Source organism: Hemitrygon akajei, chromosome 14, assembly GCF_048418815.1.
Source record: "Hemitrygon akajei chromosome 14, sHemAka1.3, whole genome shotgun sequence".
In the NCBI taxonomy this organism is placed as follows: Eukaryota; Metazoa; Chordata; class Chondrichthyes; order Myliobatiformes; family Dasyatidae; genus Hemitrygon; species Hemitrygon akajei.
This window is the reverse complement of record NC_133137.1, coordinates 56,712,202-56,725,048: the sequence shown is the minus strand read 5'-3', so window position 1 is coordinate 56,725,048 and position 12,847 is coordinate 56,712,202. Positions and strand designations below refer to the sequence as shown.

Genomic DNA, 12,847 nt, shown 5'->3' with positions numbered 1-12,847 from the left:
AGTTGAGTTTAATCTGACATCATGACCATCATGACAAACATCATTCACCACAGGAATTGTCCCTGTGTTGTACCGTTCAGTGTTCTAAAATGTATTCTGTTTTAAATAAATGCAGATGTTTCATATTCCCAGAATTCATATGACATTGTTAAAGTTGTGATTCTTTACAGTACGTGTATCTGAATTGTAAGAAATGTACAATGCCAATTAATCTTAGAGTTTAAACAAATGTTTTTGAAATACAAGCTATACCGTTCCAAACAGGCAAGATTTGTTTTTAATTGTGTCTTTCGTATTTAACAAAAATAAAAGAGCAGATGTTATTTATTTTCAATGCATTTTCTCATCTTCATTACAAGAGTGTGATGAAATAGTGCAAAGGTAGAGGAGGTTGGTGCTGAAACGATTAAGAACATCAGGCCAGAATATCTCAAGGTAAGTTTAGAGCATTTTGTCAATGACATTGGATAAACATTGGGTTATTTGGTTGTTAAGGTTGGGAAGCTATTCTTTGTGTAAAAATGTCATGTTATTTGCAATATTGCCATAGGTACAGTGTCCACAATTTCCATTGCTTCCCTTCACTGATGTTTGGAATTTGGGAATGAGGCTGTTACTTTCAAGAGGGTGACCCCTTACAATTTATGACAATACCGGGTTCTGTGGGTCCACATTTTTCATCAACCTCGCCAACCTTATCAGAGGTCAGTGAAGATGTGTTCCTAATTACACTTGAATTATCTTGCTTTGAATATCTTAAAAGGTTAATTACCTGAATTCAAGTGCACACACTGAAAATTTTTACTTAGATGGATGACTACAGTGTGACAGCCAGAGAAACACTTTACAGTGCCAGTGATCACTGATCAGGTTTCAATTCCTGCCGCAGTCCTTAAGGAGTTTGTACAATCTCCCAGGATTTCCTCCCACATTCTAAATACTTATGGCTAGGTGCAGTGAGTTGTGGGCTTGCTATGTTGCCACCAGAAGTGACGCGACTCTGGTGGGCTGCTCCCAGCACAATCCTCAGACTGTGTTGGTCATTGATGCAAAAAGATACATTTCACTGAATTTTCATTTCAATTTCCATGTGATAAATAAATGTAGCTTTTAAATAACCTTCAATAAGTGTTTCCATTTTTAGAATGAACGAATAAATTACTAAATTTCAGGAGTCCCATTCAATCACATCGATTCCCTTCATTGTTTACCAAGAAAGTTGTTTACCAGCTCTCTAATAAAGCAGAGAGGTATTTCTTTCAAATGCAGGAGATGTCGTGATGGTGCAAGAGGAAAATTGGAAGCTAAGCATTTTGACATTTCCTAAATTCTATTAGAGACAGCTGATTGCCATCCCTCCAGCAAAGAAAAAAGTTTCCAGATTATCCTCCTACTTCAAGCATTAGGAATATATCCAGGGAATCTTAGATAATTACAAAACTCACCCCAGACAACAAGGTGACCTCAACTGTATCCAAGGAATTTTTTTGTCAACAATTTGCGATATTTGTCAGTGTTCATGAATGGTGTTTCTGCATAGCTAACAATAACTTGAACACACTATTTTACTGATTGGAATTTAAAAATAAATATTTCCATTGCATTAATTTTGCTTGATCAATATATATTAAAGTTTTATTCAATTTTAAGTGAAATAGGCAAAGGATGAAAAGGAACTCACTTTCAATCTTTGGGAAAGACCCTACCTCTCAGCATCAGTACAGTGTATTCAGATAGGAATTCATGTCCAAACCTTGTCAAATGGCACTGACCAATCAAAGAGACCTTTGTTGATATCAAGTAATTTTGACAAACTGACAGGAATAAGATTATTTTCATTCCATAGCTAAGCATTCTAAGAAGCAATGCAGTTATTCTTATTGGTTAGACTGCATTCGTTTACACGTTGTCAAAGGAAGTTCATTCATTTTCAGATACAGTAAAGCGTCAAATATTCAGATTGCGTTTCGCCTAGTCGAGAATCCATGCAGCAGCCAAAGTACGTGTAACGCTCTGATTCATATTTTTACTGTTACACTGTAGGTACTTCATTTTGGCAGTTCTGTGAGAGCAGTCTGTTGTTTTCAGCTTGTATGGGTTATTGCTGAAGGTGACAGATGAAATGGAATGTGTGTCATCCAATTTGCAGGAGGTTTTCCTGGTGCGGGACGATAGGGTTGGCCTCATTCTGCAAACGTTCTGCGCTTTGCTGTCCTTTCGTTAGGAAAGCCTAATGTTTGAAAATTTAAAGAGCAGCCAAACGGCAACTCTTTCACTCAGAGTGTTGTGAGTATGTGGAACGAGTTGCCTGTGGAATTTGTATTGGTGGGAACAATTACACTGTTTAAAAGTCATTTAGACAAGTACAGGGATATTAAAGTTTTAGCAAGATATGTGCCAAATGCAGGCAAATGGGACTAACTCAGGTAAGCATTATGGTCGACGTAAGACAATAACAGCACAAAATATACTGTTAGAGTAGATTTAAGCCATTTGGCAAAATGTCGTCTACTCTGCTAATTGTTTCTTTATCTGAGCCTCATTTTTCCACCTTCTCAAGGAACAAGGATCAACTCAAGCGTCACGTTTATTCGCTATATACATGTATTACGTACTTGCTGTGGTGTGGTGGCACCACATTCAACATAAAGCAACAACATTCAACAATCATCAAGAAAAATAATTATATTAAAAAAGTTAAAGATATGGAATAAAATGTACATAAATACATAACTACTGACATGTATTTATAATGTAAGCAGCATTATAAAAATAGGTTTATAATTGCAGTGCAGTGACCGGGTAGTAGATACTCGGGGTGGGGGCAGTTAGTAGAATAGTTAGTCGGATTAACAACCTGTGGGAAGACGGCCTGAAGTTTTTGTTTTGTGAGTCCTATGGCATCGAAATTCCAACAACCACCACCCTCCTAGAGCCGCTTTCAAAGAGACACCCCTTTGATGTGAAGCCGTGCCTTCTGATTCTAGACTGTCCTACCAAAAGGAAAATTCCTCTCCATTTCCACTCTATCCTCATACTTCAAACTTCGGTTTCAATGAGATTCCCTCTCCGACCCCCATCATTGTTCTGAACGAGGTGGGGGTGCATGAACAAGATGGGCCGAGACAGTCCTGTTTCCATGTCGCATACTCAATGTCTTCATGAAATTGAGGAGAACATGACGTTTTAAATTATTCATCTGTCTTCTGTCAGACGTCTCGAAACCAGACAATGGCAGCAGTGGGTCCGTAACTTAATGAGATCAGGGGTGGGAGACCTGAGTTTGTCTGTTTGTTCGCATTATCCCTCGAGGGTTCGCTTTACTTAGTATCATCATCTTAACTTCAGTTGTAAACTCTACAAAGTGGGTGTTGGCAATGAAAGAAGTACCGAGCTCTGCCGTTGCAACTCCTGCTAAATCGTTCTGGGTTAGACTGAACTGGTGTATTGACGCCTGGACTGTATCCAGGGCACTGACTGTCCACAGGGGATTTATCAAGTTCCTTCACTGGGTGTCTTTTCAGCCGACTGACGTCAAAATATCACCGAGAGGTGCTGGGCTATAAAAGACCCGAAGCAATCGCCAGCAATGGGAAACACGACAAGAGAGCAGAAACCAGCATACTCGAGAAAGAGAGGGCTTCGGGAGAGTCTGAATTCCAGTTGAGGTGTTGGCGCTACTTCCCGTAAGCATCTAACAAATCGCACTTCAAACTGAACTCTCTCTCAAAATGCCCTTATCTATTTGGATTTGCGTCCATCTCCGGTTTCCCCGAATGAATCATGTCCCACAACCTAGCTCGTAACCACGTCTACAATTAGAACATTGGCGATTTTTTTTGCTTGTGGACATGCGTTAGTGAATGTTAATGTAAATATGTTTAAATGAATATTGTATAATGCAGCGATCTGGAAGAATTAATGTTTGCAACGAATGTCCAATCTGATTTTGCAGATGGGAAATAACGCAAAACGTTAAGTGATTTATCACATTCGATGCAGACGGCTAGAATCTGAATTATAAACCGCTTCTTCACCTTTATCTGTAAACAGAGTGCGGTAGAAGTTGTTCCAACGCAAGATAAGGAGGTTCACAGTTTGTCGCTAAAAGTTTCTCCCAACGTCTTCCTACTTGTTTGTAACTCCACATTTAAAAGTCATGAACTGGCTGAAACTCTTCACCGTCCTCCTTGTCGCCTTTGTCTTCCACCTCAGCTCGCCGGACGGAGTACAGGCTGTCCCAGGCAGGTCTGTGTATTATTACCACTTTCTCTGGATTATATATTGATCGATGATGTTTAATATGAATATAATGCTGGTATTGATAATCACATAGTACAGTAATGGTAATTTATTTATAGAGCGCTTTTCATACAGACGATATAGTTCAAAATATTTTACAATAAGATAAAGTCCCGACATAAAAATAAAAACTGAAAATAAAAGACAAAAAGATGTTAGTTAAAAGCAAGTTATAAATGAGTTTTGAGTTGGCATTTATAAGTGTCAACTATGTCTGCACCCCTTATAGTTTTAGGTATTGAATTCCGTAGTTAAGGGACTCAGTTCAAAAAAGCTGACCTGTCAATCATCTTTTGAGAGAGATTGTTTAATTATAAGAGATCGGCAGAAAAAGACTTAAGAACTGGAGCAGGATTATAAAACAAAAACGATCCAGTGATGCACTCCGGTTGCATTGGCAGCTTTCAAATGAAGTAAAGGAACTTGAAAATCAACTTTAAATGATACCGGAAGCCAAATGCGGAGTAGCTAGGACGCTATATTAATATATGCTATTGATGTTTCCAATTATGTAAACACTTGGCCAGTGCCGATACAAATTATCAATAAATCATTTTCTTGTTAGCAGTGTGAGTATTGGTAGCCAACAAAGGATTGCAAGAATTTAGCAGCAAGTTAATTGTACTTTCTGTCATCACTCCAGGACAGAGTCCCGGGAATGCCTGTCACACACAATATAGTAATTGTATTTTGAGATTGTAATACATTGTTCTTACGGATTTTGTTCCTTTTAAATTGATGCAAAGGTCTTCAGAGAAATGGAAGTGTTAGGGAGAATCTTAATAACATCAATTAATTCAACATCGGGCAGAGATACAAGGGAAACTATGCCTTATTTTCCTTATCATCTCTATTAGGAGACATTAGCTGCCTGTAACCCTCTTACTTTCTGCTTTGTTTGACTGGAATTATTACTGCACTTAAACTTGAATAAAAGCTTTATGGACATTTCGAGGAAAATGAGTTTGATTTACTGGTTGAAAATAAATGAGGGGTTTCAAGTAGGGCGAAGATGGACATTTTCATGGAGATGCTTCCTGGTACTGTGCTGGGGACCTACACAGTGATTGCTCCGAAATTTCCTCTGCATTTCAATGCCGTTATATCCAACTTTCTCCTGGGATCAATGCCAGCACTCCCTCAGTGTTAACATTCCAAAAGAACAGAAAAGTGGTGCTTCAAGTCTATGAAACGGCTGTCCTATCAGACTCCAACAATTGCTGTGGTACCTGTCACTGTGCAGAAAAAAAAGCCTTGCAAACTCACCTCCTAACTTAAATTGAGTATTTGCTCTCTAGTATTTTTCATTCCTACCCTGGAAAAAGATTCTTATTGCTTACCTTATCAATGTTTCTTTTAATTTTATACACTTCTTTCATTTTGCCTCTCAGCCTTCAAAGCTCAAGGAGAAACATCCTAAATCTCTTGCCTCTGTCACAGTGATTAAGCTGTGCTCCTTGTTCAATATCGCACTGAGTAAGTACTTCACTGACAGAAGTCATGACAACTGGGTGAAACTTTAAACATTTGCTGCTCTCTTGGTTTGGTGTAAAGGACTCCAAGGCATGCTTAAAGCTGCTTATTCTTCTCCAATGATTGGGCTTAGACTGCTAAGTACCCATAGCATTATGTGTGTGTTGTTCTAGATTTCCAACATCGACAGAAGCCTTTGTGTTTCAGTCCTGCAAAGATTTAGAAAACTTTGTCCTGTTTCTCCTTTCACAGATGCCACTTGACATGATGAATGTTTCCAGCTTCTCTCAACTATTGTTTTAGACTTCTAACATCTATAGATTTTCATTTCCATAACGGATGCAATGGGTTTTTGCCTATTGCCAATCTGTTGTCTCACTTGAGCAGTGAAGCATGTATATTTTATAAGAAAGAAATTGCAAAAGTTTGCACCATTGTTTAAAATCTTGCTCATGCGACACCAGACCAGTCAATACAGGTGGTAATCTTTGGATTACTACCTGTACCACGGGCAAATTGGCATGGGATCAAAAAGATTAGAGAGTTAAATGTGTGGCCCAAGGATTGGTGTGGGAGAAGTGGTTTGAATTCATGGGAAATTGGCACCAGTATTGGGGAAGAAGGGAGCTGTACCATTGGGACAGGCTCTATCTGAACTATGTTGGGACCTGGATCCTAGTGAATTGCATAACTGGGACTGTGGACAGGGGTTTAAACTAAATAGTAGGGGGGTGGGTTCAACAGTTTAGAGAAGTATGGATAAAGTAAAAGTATGGATAAAGATTTTAAAAAAGCAACAGATAAAAAAGAGAAAAGTAAGACAGGAATAAAGAAAAGTCAAGTGCAAAAAGAGTAGAAGATTACAAGGTTTTAAAAGCACAATGAGTGGTGTTACGAATGTGCCACAACTCTGAGGGGCTGAAGGGTACAAAGTAGCCCCCTCCTTTTTGAGAATCGCAAGATCGCTATTAATTCGGGCCTGGGACCCAGGAAATGAGAGAGAGACATGCAGAATCCACAAGGGTTTGGAATGTGTGTCCTGGCCCCAGAAAGGCAGAACCATTGATGACGACTATTGTCTCTTGGAGACGGAATTGTGTATTGAGTACTGTACTATTCATTGAAGCCCTCAGGGAATGACCAGAGTGGGCTGGTTGAGGGATTGCATCATCCCAACCTGATTGACATCTGAGACCCCGTGAGTAAGGATAAAAGGATAAAGGGGGAACAACCCCTTTAGACGCACCAGGAGAAACGTATGAGACCGGTGGGGGCTCGTGTGTGTCCATCCTTGCCCGGATGACAAGTCTTCCACGGAACGGCCTCGCTAAAGGACGAATACGGATCAAGATTGGATAAAGGAAAGCCGGCAAGTTTCAAAAATCTGTCTCTCTCTCCAACCAAAATGCTGCAGCCTGAATGAACTGAGTGACTTTTATATTTCCATCGGACAATACATTATCCCCTAGACAACGATAGAGCTATTTCTTATTGATTATTATTATACCCGCACTTTTAAATTTAGTATTGACGATGTATATTATCTGTATGTTTGCATTGATATTATTTTTGTGTATTTTTATCAATAAATACTGTTAAAAATAGTACCATCAGACTTCAACGGACCTCTCTATCTTTGCTGGTAAGTGACCCAGTTACGGGGTTCGTAACAGTGGAAGGGCACTTTATCTGAATGCCCATAGTATTCGAAATAAGATCAGTGAACTTGAGCACAAATCAGTACGTAGGGGTTTGATTTAGTGGCTTTACAGAGACGTGTTGCAGGGTGGAGAGGGTGGGGAATTAAATATCAAAGGATATCAAGTAATACAGAAGGATAGGCAGGAAGATAAGGGAGGCGGGTAGTGCTCTTAATTAAGGATGATATCAGGGCAATGGTGAGAGGGGATATAAGATTTAAGGAGCAGAATGTTGAATCCATCTGGGTAGAGATTAGGAATAGTAAAGAGGAAAAATCACTGGAGGGAGTTGTCTATCAGCCATTGAATAATAACATTACAGTAGCAGAGGCAATAAACAGAGAAATATCTGAGGCATGTAAGAATGAAACAGCAATTATCATGGGGGACTTAAACTTGCACATAGATTGGGTCAATCAAGTTGGTCGAGGCAGTCTTGAGGACTTCATAGAATGCATCCTTGATAGCTTTCTTGAACAGCATGTTACTGAACCTACAAGGGAACGTGCTATCTTAGATTTGGTCCTGTGCAATGAGACAGGTAAAATTAGTGATCTTGTAGTTAGGGATCCTTGTGGAAAGAGTGATCACAGCATAACTGAGTTTCTCATACAAATGGAGGGTGCAATGGTTCAATTGAAAACCAGTATATTCTGCCTAAACAATGGAGACTACAAGGGGATGAGGGAGGGTTTGGCTAGTGTAGACTGGGAACGCAGGCTATATGGTGGGACGATTGAGGAACAGTGGGAAACATTCAAAGAGATTTTTCACGGTGCTCCACAAAAGTATATTCCAGTTAAAAACAAGGACATTAAGGGTGGGGAGAGCCAACCTTGGATAACTAAGGAAATAAAAGAAGGAATCAAACTAAAGGTCATGTGTACAAAATCGCCAAGAGTAGTGGGAAACTGGAAGATTGGGAAAACTTTAAAAACCAACAAAGAACCATTAAGCGAGCATTAAGTAATGGGAAGCTAGATTATGAAAATAAACTAGCACAAAATATAAAAACAGATAGTAAAAGTTTTTATAATTATATTAAGCAGAAAAGCAGAGAAGGGGGAATTGATATTGGATAACGGGGAAATGGCAAAGTCTTTGAATGACTATTTTGTCTTGCTCGTCACAGTGCAGGACACTCCTAACATGCCAAAGAGAGATGTTATGGATGCGTTGGGAGGTGAGGACCTCAATACAATAGTTATCACTAGAGAGGTAGTACTGAACAAACTTGTAGCCTTTAAGATAGATAAGTCCCCTAGTCCTGATAGAGTGCATCTAGGGTACTGAAAGTAATGGCAGAAGTTATAATGGAGGCTTTGGTGATAATTTACCAAAATTCTCTGGACTCTGGGCAGGTCCCAGCAGATTGGAAGAAGGTGAATGTCACGCTACTGATCAATAAAGGCTGTAGGCAAAAGGCAGATAATTATAAGCCAGTTACTTTAACATCTGTAGTTGTATGGTGCCCTTGACAAGATAAACTGTTCCACAGTATGCCACAGGGCTAAAATTAGGCTAATCAAGACGTACAAAAAAGCTGGATGAACTCAACAGGTTGGGCAGCATCTGTCGACTGTTCGTGTCAACGGATGCTGCCCGACCTCCTGAGTTCGTCCAGCTTGTTTGTACGTCTTGATTTGACCACAGCATCTGCAGTGTACTTTGCGTTTAAAATTAGGCTAAAGTTTATATTTTTTAATTCTGTAAGTTTTAGTAATTTAGCAATGTGCTGCTGCTGCAGAACAACAAATTTCACATCATGTGTGACATTGAAAATAAACCTGATTCTGAGATTAATGAAGGAATTATGAGTAATGGGAACCACGTACATGATCAAACGGGTGCAGTTTAAACATAATATTAAGGGGAGGGAGAACAATAAGGAGACAAACTTACTGGATAGCTTAACAACGCTTGGAGCCTAAATGGTTAAAGGCCTGGTGATTAAAGAAAGGAGAAGGCACAAGAGGTGGAGGAACAAAAACTTCTCTGTGAACAGGGGGTTTGAAGAAGATTACAGCAATGAGAGAGGTGAGGTCATTGAAGGATTTGAACAAGAGTGTTAAGAATTGTTAATGTTGAGGCAATAGTGGCCTACACAGAAGAAACGTATGCACGGATCTTTGTTACCTCAGGACAGCCACACACACAAAATACAGGAGGAACTCATTAGGTCAGGCAGCATCTATGTAGGAAAATAAACAGTCAAGATTTCAAACTGAGACCCTTCATCAGGACTGTCCTTGGGACAGTCTGGATTTGTTAAGCTTCATGGGGGAAGGCAGTAAATGATAAATCAGATCCAACTTGACAGAAATGGAAGCCAAAACATACTACTGCCTTTTGAGCAGCCCCTAAAGATTTTCCTGCTTTTCGTTTTCCTTTTCATTATTTACTTAGTCTGGTAACTGGTGCTACCAGACCAATGAGCCTGCACTGCCCAACTACTTCATGTCACCAATTAACCTACAAACCCGTATGTCTTTAAAATATGGGAGGAAACCATGGCACCCAGATGAAACACATGCATTCATGGAAAAACAGTGGTGGAATTAAATCCGGGCCACTGGCACTGTATTAGTGTTGTGCTAACCCTGACATGACCTTGCCATCCTTCATAACTTTGCATATTGTTTCTCTTCAAATGAGTTATTCTTGTTCCCAGTGACTTAGCTACTGTGCAGATCTGAGTGATGAGGAAGAGGTCACCCTTTGAAGCTGCCAAAGGTAACAGGGTTCACCAAGTGGCTGCCAGGTGAGAGCCTGAAAATTAGACAATAGATAACCTTCCTCCCACTCCTACTCAGTTTACCAGGAATTTAACTGATAACCTAATGCTTCAATGATGCACAGTATTTAGCAGTGACTAGATCTAGTGGATTGGAGGAAAAATTTAAAGCATCCATATTTTTACATCTAATTGGCGAAGATGCTTTCGACATCTACAACAGCTTTCAAGTTGATGAGACAGCCTTTACTTTGGACACTCTGATAACAAGATTTGAGGAGCATTTTTTCCCCAAGTAAAAACGTCACATTTGAGAGATGCAAGTTCTTTTCCTCTGAACAGAAGGAAGGTGTCAGCTTTGACCAATACTTAGCTAAGCTTCACATACTGAATATGTCCTGTGAGTTTGGAGACTTGAGCGACTCACTAGTCAGAGACAAAATAGTTTGTGGAATCCTACATAATGAACTCCAAGGAAGATTGCTTTGGGAAAAAGATTTAACGTTAAAAAAGGCTGTGAATATGTGCAGAGACCACACAAGTACAAGCTAGGGGGATGCACCAAACAGGTGACAGTGCAAGCTGTGAAAACAGAGGAGCAAAGCACATGGCATTTCACAAAGCAACTGCGTAGCAAAGAGACAGGCTCAAACAACAAAGATGGAGGCAGACACATCCCAAGGAAGTCTCCTGCTTATGGAAAGTCCTGCAGTAAGTGTGGGAAGAAGAATCATTTTGCAAAGCCTCTTGCAAATTCCTATAGATGTAAAATGGAGAGAATTCTGACTGGCTGCATCACAGTCTGGTATGGTTACTCCATTGTACAGGATTGCAAGAGCTTACAAAAGATTGCAGACTCAGCCTCTCCTTAGAGAGACAACCCTCTCCATTATCAAGAACATCTTCAAGGGCTAGTGCCTGAAGAGTACAACATCTATCAATAAGGATCCTCACCATCTGGGGCAAGCCCTGTGCTCATTACTACTATCAGGGCAGAGGTACAGGGGCCTGAAGACCCACACTCAATGATTCAAACAGATTTGTCCCATCTCCCCCAACCCCAGCCATCAGATTTATAAATGGTCCATGGACTCGTGAACACTACTTTGCTCTTCTTTACTTAGTAATGTGTAATATTTACTTATTAATGTATAATAATTTTATGTGTTTGCAAAGTACTGCTGCACTTACCAACAAACTACACATTATATAAGACAGTGATACCAACACCCAATTCTGGCCTCTTCCTTTTGCTAAATTTCCTTTAGTGTTGTAGATTCATATTAAAATGTGTGTGTGTTCTTCTTGTATGAGTATGATTAGTTCTTGAATAAGCACTCTGATATAACTGAATATAACCTATGAACATATCTGAATATAGCAGACCATTTTGGGGCAAGGAGCCTGTTCCTGCTCTGTACAGTTCTGTGTTTTATTGTTAGTCTAATCAAGGGCACTTATTTTCTTAATTTATTCTTGCAGAAACTTAAAGCCACGAGGATGCGTCATTAGCACCTGTACGATGGCACGTCTGTATAAACTTTTGCATCGAGTCCCAAGTACCGCACGGACAGATGTGGGTCCAAACTCCTTTGGCAAGAGAGACAGCATGTGACCGTACAGCGGAGAGTTCCTGCCTTACCCACAATGTGAGAACGCAGAGCAACCCTGGCTTATGTTCTAAAAATTAATGCATTATTACTCTTGCTCCAGTCTCGGTAGAGGTTGAAAGTGTTCGTCTGTTTTAGAATTTCAAGCAGTTGTGCCCTGTTTCACTATTCCTGGATATTTGCTTCTGCTTTCAAATATAGTATGGATATGATCAGGTTTGTTGCTTTATGTAAGAAGTATGCTGCATGTTTTTAATTTAAATAAAGCTGTTGATACCACATACATATCTGTAATACTTAAATTCTTTGGATTCTTTTCAAGACTATTGAGAATTAGTACACACAGTAAGATGCAAGGCATGTGCAGAAGCCTGCTATTCAGCTCCAAAATTCCCAAACCAGACAGCAGAGAAATTGTGTATTCACAATTAATTTTGTTGCTGTCCTCTCGCAGGCTTTAAAACAGAGATGCCTGGAAAGAAACTTCATTTTAGTAAGAGATAAGATTCATTGGTTCAGTAGTATGAAATGGCATTTTCTTCAGTGTTACCAACTGAAGCCAGTGCTGAGTTTAGATAAGTTTCATTCTATTTGCTTTATCATTGGAACTAAGCAGCCAGCAGGACATTGGTTAGCTGCACCTTGCCAAGTAGGAAGAACCTGAGGTCACAATTACATGTCCTCCCAACTGATGAGATCTGAGAACTCAATATTAATCAATATTGCTATTGATTTAGACTTTTAAGGAATCAATTTTCTCAGCGCATCTGCAAATGAGAATTGGACCTGGATTAACATGCAAAATTCATATTATGTTTTACAGCACAGAATTAAGCCCTTGAGCCCAGTATATCTACGCTGACCTCTCTACACTAATTCAATCTACACTCACAGCTCACAGATTTGTGCTTCACCCTATCAGGCCTGCATTCTTTTCATGTTGCTCTTCCTCTTCCAATCACCCTGTGGCCAATTACTGTCATTAATTCTTGTGTAGTTGCCCTTCCCTCCATACAGCCCTACTCCTG

General features: G+C 39.7%; 1 long non-coding RNA gene across 1 annotated transcript; it reads left to right on the top strand.

Annotated features, from left to right (window-relative positions):
* The first annotated feature begins 3,540 nt into the window (after positions 1-3,540).
* LOC140738995 (uncharacterized) lies at positions 3,541-12,099 on the top strand. Its single transcript, XR_012101518.1, has 3 exons — positions 3,541-3,686; positions 4,054-4,248; positions 11,692-12,099. It is a non-coding gene; the product is annotated as an uncharacterized lncRNA (long non-coding RNA).
* Positions 12,100-12,847: the final 748 nt, after the last annotated feature.